We start from the raw sequence: 11,199 nt of genomic DNA on the forward strand, positions 1-11,199 counted from the left end.
CAGCTATGGCCCTTGAAGAGCTCACTTTGTTTCCTGCAGGTATTCACGTAATGAAGCTCTGCTGGTCTGACATGGGAAACTCCCAGCCCCAGTAATCAAATTATCTAAATACACCACATAATCAGATGTGTGAGTATTTTTTAGATGAGTTCTTGCTCTGCTGCCCAGGTTGAATTGCAGTGGTGCAATCTCAACTCACCTCTGCCTCCTGGGTTCAAGCGATTCTCATGCCTCAGCCTCTCAAGTACCTGGAATTACAGAGGCTGGCAAATGCACCTGGCTAAGTTTTGTATTTTTAGTAGAGACAGGGTTTCACTACGTTGGCCAGGCTGGTCTTGAACTCCTAACCTGAAGTGATCTGCCTGACTCGGTCTTTCAAAGTGCTGGGATTACAGGCACGAGCCACTGTGTCTGGCCACAGATGTGGTTTTCTTTGACCAGGTACAACACCTAAAATGCTGATAGAGATCTCCACCCCTCTCTGTCTCAACCCTTTCCCCAACTGCCTAGTACAATGAATTTCCTAAGATGACTATAGGTCTCAAAATGGAATTGTTATCCTTATCCCACTGTCCTCAAGTAGATATAAAAAGAAAGTAATGGGGGAATAAAGTTGGAGAGCACTAAGGGCAGATGGAATTACTCAGTTAAAGTCTTTCTCTGTTTTTTTAAATTCCAATTCTGTCAAAAATTTTATTTTTATACCTTTTTTTTTACTTTTTTGGTAGGAATCTGAGTATTCATAAATATTTCATATTACATGAGATAATATAAAAGAACATATAAAATCAGACTCACAGGATTCAGAGATCTTCTTCAGTATCAACTTCTACTAATAGTTTCAAGAATACAAGTACTCATGAGGCACAGGCAAAGCAGCAAGAGTTCTGGGACTTCCATGACAGCTATTTAGTTCCTTTCTTCTAGCACCAAGCATGCAATGACTCAGGTTAACAGATGAAGTTTCCAAAAAACGTGTGTTGTCATCTCATTGATAGAAAAAACAATTGGATTGTGAAACATTTCCATTTTATACACAAATTATGGCATGCCTTATGTAGCATTTCCATATTTATGATCCATTAATCCATAGTGTATTAATCTGTTCTCACATTGCTATAAAGAACTGCCTGAGATTGGGTAATTTAAAAAGAAAAGAGGTTTGATTGACTCACAGCTCTGCATTGCTGGAGAGGCCTCGGGAAACTTACACTCATGGTGGAAGGGGAAGCAGGTATGTCTTACATGGCAGTAGGCTAGAGAGTGTGAGAAGGAAGCGAAGGTGGAAGAGCCCCTTGTAAAACCATCAGATCTCATGAGAACTCACTTATTATCATAAGAACAGCATGGGGAAAACCACCCCCATGTTCCATTTATTTCCCTCCCTTGACATGTGGGGATTAAAATTCTAGGTGAGATTTCAGTGGGGACACAGAGTCAAACCATATCACATAGATTCCAGGCATGTTTACTCTAGGCAATTCTAGATAACTAGGTATATACATTTAAAAGCATTCCATAAATTAATGACACTCCTCTTAGCAAAAACTATTTGATTTGTTTGCCAGATCTGTCACTAGCTTGTTAATAAGAAGATCACATCTAGTCACTTGTCTTCTCTAAACCTCTCACGCAGAAGTGTCCTGCTTCTCTCCATCCTCACTTGCCAAAGTGAGCGAATGGATCATAGATCCATCTGTTGTCTACTCATTCATTTCCATGTTATAAGACTAGGGTTTCCAACCCCTGGGCAAGGACCAGTACTAGTCTGTGGCCCATTAGGAACTGGGCCACATAGCGGGAGGTAAGTGGTTAGCAAGTGAGCATTACCACCTAAGCTTCACCTTCTGTCATTCATGTCAGATCAGTGGCAGCATTAGATTCTTATAGGAGCATAAACCTTATTGTGAACTGCACATGTCAGGGACCTAGGCTATCTGTTCCTTATGAGAATCTAACTAATCCCTGATAACCTGAGGTGAAACAATTTCATCCTGAAACCATCTCCCTCCACCCCTACCCTCCCATCCTGGAAAAAATTGTCTTCACAAACCTGGTCCCTGGTGCCAAAAAGGTTGGGGACCACTGTTACAGGGATATTTGTGGATAGGACAATTTTCTCATATATTACTAATAGAATAACTTTTTAGAAATCATATTTCTGATTAGTCTATGTACTTGCTTGCTTACCCATCATCTAAATAGTAAAATCAAAACTCCAGGATGTAACCTCATGGCTGTCTACAATCTGTCGCTAAGTATTTCCACTTGATTTTCCTCTCTTTTCCTGACACCCAATAGGTTTTTACTAGATATTGGTTGACTTGCGTGTGTTTGCTTATCTAGATCAAGGCAAGAACTATATTTACATTTAGAAACCAGAAGAAATAAAACTATGCCCTAAAGAGTTACAAAGATACATCCTTAATAAGCCTGAAATATTATCAAATTTACCTTGTTAGTAACTGGAAGAAAAGTGAATTAAGTTGATCACTCTAATTGAAAATGAAATCACACCAAACCTAATTATATTACGGCACAACACAGACCCTCCACATAATGAAAACATTCATCCTACTGTTGCAGGCCTTGTAAACACTGCTGGTAGTCTGGTTATGCCTCATTTCCCTCAGACTTCTTCCAAATACAGCCAAATTTATTGATGCAGTGAGGTCAAGCAATGAATTTTCAAGGTCATTTTGCAAATAGGAGCTAACAGTTTCTTTTGACTCCTCCTGGATGCCTCTGCATAACGGGCTGCTTCTGCTGGATTCATTAATTTTCTTATCATGCTGTAAATCAATTAGGTCTTCTACCTACCCTCATTATAGCCTGCATTTATATATATAATCCATATCGGATGCTCAAAACACTCCAATAACTTTGGCTAACTAATCCATGAAATAGCTTTTTGAAGAAAATACAGAAATTCGTATCAACCTTCCTATCATTTTCAAAGATGCAGAGTTGTGGCTAAATTTGCTTCTGGTATGTAAAATGAACCCAGGACCCGCGTTCATGATGGAGAGTTTGCTACTTCTCTATGTAGATCTAAAATTTTTTATAAACATCTACAAAATATTTTTCTTTGGGCTATCTTTACTTAAGGGGAACTACAAGAATACATATTCCAAGACAGTCTCACTCTATCACTCAGCCTGGAGTACAGTAATGCTATCTCAGCTCACTGCAATCTCTGTCTTCCAGGTTCAAGTGATTCTAGTATGCCAGCCTCCTAGGAACTAAGTAGCTGGGACTACAGGCATGCACCACCATGCCTGGATTTTTATTTTATTTTTATTCTTTGTATTTTTACTAGAGACAGAGTTTCGCCATGTTGGTCAGACTGGTCTAGAACTCCTGCCCTCAAGCCATCCACCTGTCCCGGCCTCCCAAAGTGCTGGGATTACAAGCCTGAGTCACTGCACCTGGCCAGAAAAAAAAAAAAAAAAATTAAGCATGACTACACTGTGTATACATGTGTAAGCTCATCAGAACAATAGCACTGGGAAGAAACACGTTGCCTTTTGATATCCAGTCTTTCCAGGTGAGTTATTTCCGGACACATATTTTTAGCAGACGCTCTTTGTCTCTTACCTGACTTATTTAATTATTCCTTCCCTATTGTTTTCTATTCTTCCTGCTGGCTAGTTATTTATAAATCAAATGCCTACAAAAAAGTGAAACCATAATGTAAGATAGATTGGGATCATTTTTGTAGAAGTTAAATAGCCAAACATTCTGTATTATATAACAAGATGGACCTTTATAAGAAAAACTATTAGAAAATTTAAATTGTTGTTCCAAGCAGTAAGAATCTAGAGTACCTGATCTTCGGCATATCCATCTTTTCAGAGATGAGTGCGTAAAGCTTATTTTATTTAAGAAACTCTATTGTTGTCTTGCAAAGCTCTGGACCCATAACAACACCCATGCCGCAATTGCCATTGCATCTTTGCAATAGCAATGAAATATGAAGGTGTGAACATTCTGAGTCTACTATGGCAATGTAACATCTAAGAGATTTTCCTAGAGGACTTGTTATTTATACAAAATAAATATGACTAGGTTGTAAGATTTTAGGGCTGCAAGAATGTAAACTATCTCTTATCTCTTTTGCCCTACTTTCATCCCTAATTCCCTCTAGCCAATTCCTTAATAATTACCGAAAGGAAAAGCAATCATTATATAAGAAAGATACCTGCACTCGAATGTTTATCACAGCACTATTCACAATGGCATGATATGAAATCAATCTAATTGTCCATCAGTGGAGGATTTGATAAAGAAAATGTAGTGTATGTATATACAATGGAGTACTATTTGGTCATAAAAAGGACAAAATTGTGTCATTTGCAGCAATATGGATGGAACTGGAGGCTATTGTCTTAAGTGAAATAACTCATTTTGATTTTTCACTAGGCCCCATAAATTATTTACGTGATCTTGAAGGTAGAAGAGCAATTCATCTTAGGCATATGACAAATTTAATAGCTAAGAAAATTAATCAGAAATAATATGAGGAAGGGGTTAAGGAAGGCATCCAGTTAGTGGGAAACTAGCTTGGAAAAAGAGGGTTGTGCCAGGTTATGAAGGTTGGGATTTTGAGGCTGGAGTCCAAAATTTGTTCTGGAGCCATTCATGAGTCTTTGCAGGATTTTCAAGAAATATTCTATTATTAGAATCCCATGGTGATGTAAAGGGTGGATTAAAGGAATGCAAGAAATAGAAATGGTAGAATGTTAGTAAACTAACCTTGGTGAGAAATAATGAGGGCTTAATGATATGGATTAATAATGGACATAGGGTCTGAAATATATTTCACAAATTGGGCAGGCTGCCCTCTTCCTCATACTGGTACAGTGCGTACCTCTATTGCCTTTCTCCCAAAAAGAAAATGTTACTATGTGCAAGCTATTGTGTGTCCTTTTCATGTCATTTTCCAACTTTATAGTGAACATATTCACAATCATCAAAATCATCCAGAGTGAAATTTGAAGTGAGGTAACTCCCATAATATTTCAAAAAATCTTCATAAAGTATAGGACCACTGAAAACCTTTTTTATGGGAAAAACATGAAAACAACCAGGTACGTACACCTCTCAAAAGTACTTCCACTGCACACCCATCTTTCTCAGATTTTATAGTTGAGGAAAGATCCTCCTTGCTTCTGTTTGCCTCAGTTATATTTCAATTCTCAAGATGTTATAAGTAATTCAAATACACATTTAAAATGCTAACATTTGTTCTGAAACAATTATATTAATTAGGAATAGTCACTTTAACAATGAAACATTCTAATTATATATTAAAAGTCCTGAATCAGTACCCAAAAAATAAAATGTTTTCTAATGATAACTGTAAAGCATTTATTTTATGCAGAGTATTGACTATGCTGTTAAGGTACATTCTTGCTTCATTTTATATCAACCACATTCAGAAAATTGCACAGATTGAGGATGCCATCCTCAGCCTCAAAGAGAATAAGTTTGGCCCTGAATATAAACTCTGGCTTACCTTGCTTTGTCAAAATGATTGGAGCTTAAAGGTTTTGTTCAAATAGCACCTTCTTGTCTATTTAAAATCAGCACCTGGATTCTGAGCTACAGGTTAACCAAATAACCATCTGTTTAAAAACTGTTAACATGAAAATGTTAAAATCCCAGTTTTACTTCCAAAGTTGCCTAGAAATTAGCAGTCTTCTACTGATTGTAATACAGGAAATTATCATTTGAGTTGAGTTCAAAAGAATTACTTTGAAAATTCAACACAAAAACATTAACACAGCCCATTTTCTAACCTCTTCCTCTCTCCCACCACACATACATATGCCTACAAACATTTCTCTTATTTTTTCCTCGTCACTGGGTTCCAGCTACACTGGCCTCCCACTATTTGCACATACACATGTATACTGCTATCGCTGAGCCTTTGCCCTTGTTGTTACCCATGTCTCAGACTCCCTTCTCCCAGATCTGTGTGGCTTGTCCCTGGTCTCCTTCAGCACTTGGCTCAAATGACTCATTTTTTTTCTGGCCCCTGTATTTTAGATCCAATTCTGTCCTCAACTGTTACAATTCTTGCTTTATCTTACTCTGCAGCACTTGTTAACATCTTAAATGTAGGCTATGTAGATATCTTTGCTGAGTTTATAGTTGATATCTTCCTTCTAGAATGTAAATCGTATAAGGGCAGAGATTTTGGTTATTTGTGCCACTGCTAGATCTTCAACGCCCAAGACAGGATTTCAAACCTTGTGGGCACTCAATAAAATGTGCTATCAAACAAATACAGATCATTCCATGGATTCTTTTTCTGAACCCTCCTCTACTCTAGAAGACTGAAGCTGAACTTGCCTTCAAGTCTAAATGAAGCAATCACCACTGAAGTCAAAAGGACAACATTTGATGACTTTCATATATTGAAATATCAACAGTCAGCCCCTGTAGCTAGAATTAGTAAGTTCTTTTTTATTTATTCACCCACAATAACTCCAATGCATTATCAGGGAAAAAAATCTTACATGTACTATGGACTGTCTTAACTGGTACTGCCATAACAAAATACCATAGACTAAGTGGTTTAAACAACAGAAATTTATTTTCTTGCAGTTCTGGAGGCCGTAAGTCTGTGATCAGAGCGCTAGTATGGTTGATTTCTAGAGAAGGCTCTTTTCCTGGCTTGCCGATGACCCCCTTCTGCCTGTGTTGTAGCATGGGTGGGGTGAGAAAATATTCCCTAGTGACTCTTCCTATAAGGGCACTAATTCCATCATGAGGGATATACCATCATGATCTCATTAAAATCCAGTTGTTTCCCAAAGCCACCACATCTAAATACCATCACATTGCGGGTTAGAGCTTCAGCATATGTATTTTGAAGGAGCACAACTCAGTCTATACCATTAACTCATACAGAGCGGAAAAAAATGGTGCAAAACATTGCTTAATTTGTTTCATCAAATTGTCTTTCAAATGTCACTTTTTTCTTATTTCCTCCTCTCCATCATTTTTCTTTTATCTCTCTCATTCCTCCACATTAAAGTTGTTTGAGGGTTTTGCTTTCTTATGTCTTTTTCTAACCAACTCTCCTGCTACCACCCGTCCTGCCTTTTCCCCGCTCAGGTCAAGGTTATAAAGATCTTTATCTATATGATTTTGTCCCTGAAAAGGTAACATGGATTCTTGCAGTTCCTAGATTTTTCACTGTCTTTAGTGAAGGGTATTTAATATAAACAAAGGATTTTTGGTCTAGAATTGTACCCTTTCACAGCAGAACTTGATGGATTATTACGGTAACAAAATTTCTGCCTTTTAACTTGGTTGTATTAAAAAGGCTTCTCCTCCACTTGGATAAAGGAAAATGAATGCGGGGAACTAGGGGACTGAACACTTCATTCTGTCACACTTGGTTCAATATCCTATTTATAGACCTTAAATCTAAAGACAAGAGCAAAAAAGTAAGGTTTCTAATGTCACCAAAATAAGAATCCATGGCCCTAGTTACATGCACACAATTTCCTTCTGGAAATCTATAAAATTGTATACATTAATTTAGCTTTATTTTTTGCTCATCATTTCTATCCTGCCAAAATATAAACATACACTTTATATAACTTTACACAAGGAAAATATTCCAAAGAATTGGAAAAATGAGCAATATGTTAGAAGACCATTATGTGACTTATTTGAATTGTTAGGCTCTCATACAGCTTTGTTTATCTAAAATATAATAAGCTTCAGTTTTACTGTTACTACAACTCATTTATGAAACAAATTATTCAGTTTCCAGAATATTTAATGATTGCTTCCATGTATTAAACAGTAGTCATAAGAAATAGACAACCAGAGGATTGTGTTTTTTCTTTGCTGACTATTTTTTGCTTTTATCTGTCATTTTTGAGGAATATATCAAGTTAAAATTTTCCATACACGACACCACTTATTGTAAATAAAATTTACAGGTAGAGGAAGTTTCTTAAAGTAAGTTTCTTCATTGTTTTCTTTTTGTGCATTAACCTGAAGATGACTATGTTGTTATCAATATTACCTTATACTTTCAAGAGAATAATAGGATTTGAAATTAAATCCATTTTTAAAAAGCATAGTTCCTTTGGAGAAATGTTTCTCAGATAAGTGTGTTCACACTAGGGCTGTTGATATATTTTTGCTTGGGAGTGTGGGATTTAAACTTATTCCACTTAAGCAAAGATACGGTTCTTGACAATTTGATTTTTATTTTAAAAATAAGATTTAGAGAATTAGGATAAGAAGTAAATGATACACACAAATTATGTAGCATTATTTTGTTAAATTCATCTACTTAGATTTTCTTTCTCTATGTTTCATTTCCACTGATGTTAAACTCTTTTAAGGTACAATAAAGTTATAAATATCATCAGTAACCGATCATTAACAACTCTAAATACAGAAACAACATCAGAGAGCATACTACTCTTTTTCTTCATTAGTAAATTTTCTGTTTATATTATCCTAGTGGAAATTATGACCAGTTTTGCTGATAAAAGATTGCAGATCCTTGTGAATATCTCTACAGTTCATACCTATTATAAGCGAATTACAAACCACCAAAACACAAAGACTTTTGCCTAGCTTCTTTAATTCTGCCAAGTAATTTATTTCCCAACTGGTTTTTTGGACACTGACAAAAAACCTAAATGTTAAATCATTAAGAAATGCTGCTTGAAATTTTCAGCATCTTTACGTATTATAGGTTTTAATTGCAATTCAGGAAGCATTACAAGATTGATGAAAAGAAGTAAATGGCTGAATGGTACAGTAAATGTCATTGAGTTTATTTCATTTGGGAGTTCTGAGGTAATTAATCTTACATCTTAATATCCACAGAAGAGCTGAATTGAATTGGTGAGTTTGGGGCATTTCAATAGAAAGATAATGAGAGATGCCAAGATTTGGGGATCCAAAGGCTAATTTAGTAATCAAAATCATAATTATAAAAAGGATTTAATTTGTTACTAAAGTATCAAATCCTAGTGGAATTATTGTTATAAGTCATTTCTTTCTTTATTTTTTTTCTCTCTCTCTCTTTTCATTCTGTGAACTTCTGGCCTTACTCCACACTTAATATGCCTGAAATAGTCACAAAGCAAAACCTGGGGCTGTAACACAATGAGAAAAGCCTGTTGGAACAACACAGGAAGTAACAGAGTTAATCATTTATCCCTTGATGGGAAGAATTGTAGAAAAATATATACTATACGTATAATCATTGCATAACACCAGATGATACGAATTTCTCCCTCTTCTTATTGTTTGCATCTCCTAATTATCCAGTAATTCCTTATTTATTTATGACTTCAGCAACTGCTCTGCTATTTTCTCCTTTTGTCTCTCTCATATTAGCTTTCTCATTGACTTCTGTGTCAACAGAAATACACGCCTGACATCTCGATTTCTGAATAACCTTGCTTCCATCTCAAATATTCACTTCCTTTCATAAAGGCCATTGTCATCACTGGTAACTGTACGATTTCTGAAATCTCAGTTCCAAGTAATCAGTATCTCATGCTCTAATCACTTCTTTGCGGACTGATACGGTTTGGCTCTTTGCGGACTGATATGGTTTCTCTCTATATCCCCACCCAAATCCCATCTCAAGTTGTAATCTCCATGTGTCAAAGGAGGAACCTGGTGGAAGGCGATTAGATCCTGGGGGCGGTTTCCCCCATGCTGTTCTCTGCAGTAGTGAGAGAGTTCTCATCAAGATCTGATGGTTTTAAAATTGTCAGTTTCCCCTGTGCTCTCTCTGTCTCTCCTGCTGCCTTGTGAAGATGGTGCTTGCTTCTCCTTTGCCTACCACCATGCCTGTAACTTTCCTGAGGCTTCCCCAGACATGTGGTACTGTGAGTCAATTAAACCTCTTTTATTTATAAACTACCCAGTCTCAGGTAGTATCTTTATAGCACTGTGAAAATCTGTGAAAATGAACTAATACACTGACCAAAAAAAGAAAAAAAGAAAAAAAAGAAAAAACTTCACTCTTAACAGACTCTCCAATCCATTGGTTTCACCAATTTCTTCACCAAGCAAGAAGAATTTTAAATGTTAGGAGTTAGAAGAGTAATATAGTTCAGACGCATTGTAAGTTATAATTCCAGGAAAATACAAAGTTAAATGACAAAAAAGAAAAGTATGTGTCTGGACGGAGGGAGGGAGGGAACAAAAAGAACAAAGGGACTAAAATGGCACATTTCTGGGTTCTTCATTGTTAACTTTCCCACACCGGGAAAGACATGGGTAGACTGAGCAGGCGCAACCGGACCTCCCACGGAGAAAAACCGGAACCCGCCTAGCCGCGCCTACCGCCCCGCCCCTGACCCACCTATGTCCCGCCCACTGCCCTCCCACTCCCGGGCCCAGGACATAAAAGCCACTCCCAGTGGGCGTGCAGTGCGAACTTCCTTAGCCCCTGCTCCTGTGTGGACCTAGGAACCTCGCCCGAGAACACCGGAGCGACTTCGTCAGCCTCCACCGCCGGAGACTGGTGAACCTCGCCCCTCCTTCACATTGGCTTGTAAATAAAGTTTTCTTTTACTTTGTCTGCTTGCCTGTTCTCTAGCATTTACTCTGGTGGTCGTCTGGAGCAAATCAGTTGGTGCCGAAACCCGGGAGGAGACCCCTCCTCAGGGCCCCCCATGGTCCGAGGAGCCTCCTCCTTCCACGCCCCAGACGGACCAGGACCTGGACATCGCTTTCCCCACCTCCAAGTCACCTAGGGGTGGGTACCTTTTGCCTCCCTCTCATATTCCTTGGCCAGAAGTCCTGCCCAGGCCCAAGGCTTTTTTTCCGGTCACCAGGTGACCCAGGGAAGTTCCCAAAGGCAGAGACGTCTGCCCAAAGGAACTCCATTCCGTTCCATGGGAGACCCATCCAGGACGGAGACGTCCGCCTGGAGGTAATTTCCATTCCGGCTCTAGGAGCCTCCCACCGGTCTCTAGTGGCTCCAAAGGATGCTTTGTAGCCAGGTAGAGTTCGGTTTCCATTTCCGCCTATTGGTGAGAGGAAGGCAATGGGAAACCCCCAATCCAAAATACCTAGAGACTCCCCTTTAGGGTGTCTTCTAAAAAACCTCAAAACTTTGCAATTAGAACAAGATCTCAGGCGAAAGCAACTGGTGTTCCTCTCCACTGTGGCGTGGCCACAATATAAATTAGACAA

This window comes from Rhinopithecus roxellana, chromosome 2, assembly GCF_007565055.1.
Source record: "Rhinopithecus roxellana isolate Shanxi Qingling chromosome 2, ASM756505v1, whole genome shotgun sequence".
Lineage (NCBI taxonomy): Eukaryota > Metazoa > Chordata > Mammalia > Primates > Cercopithecidae > Rhinopithecus > Rhinopithecus roxellana.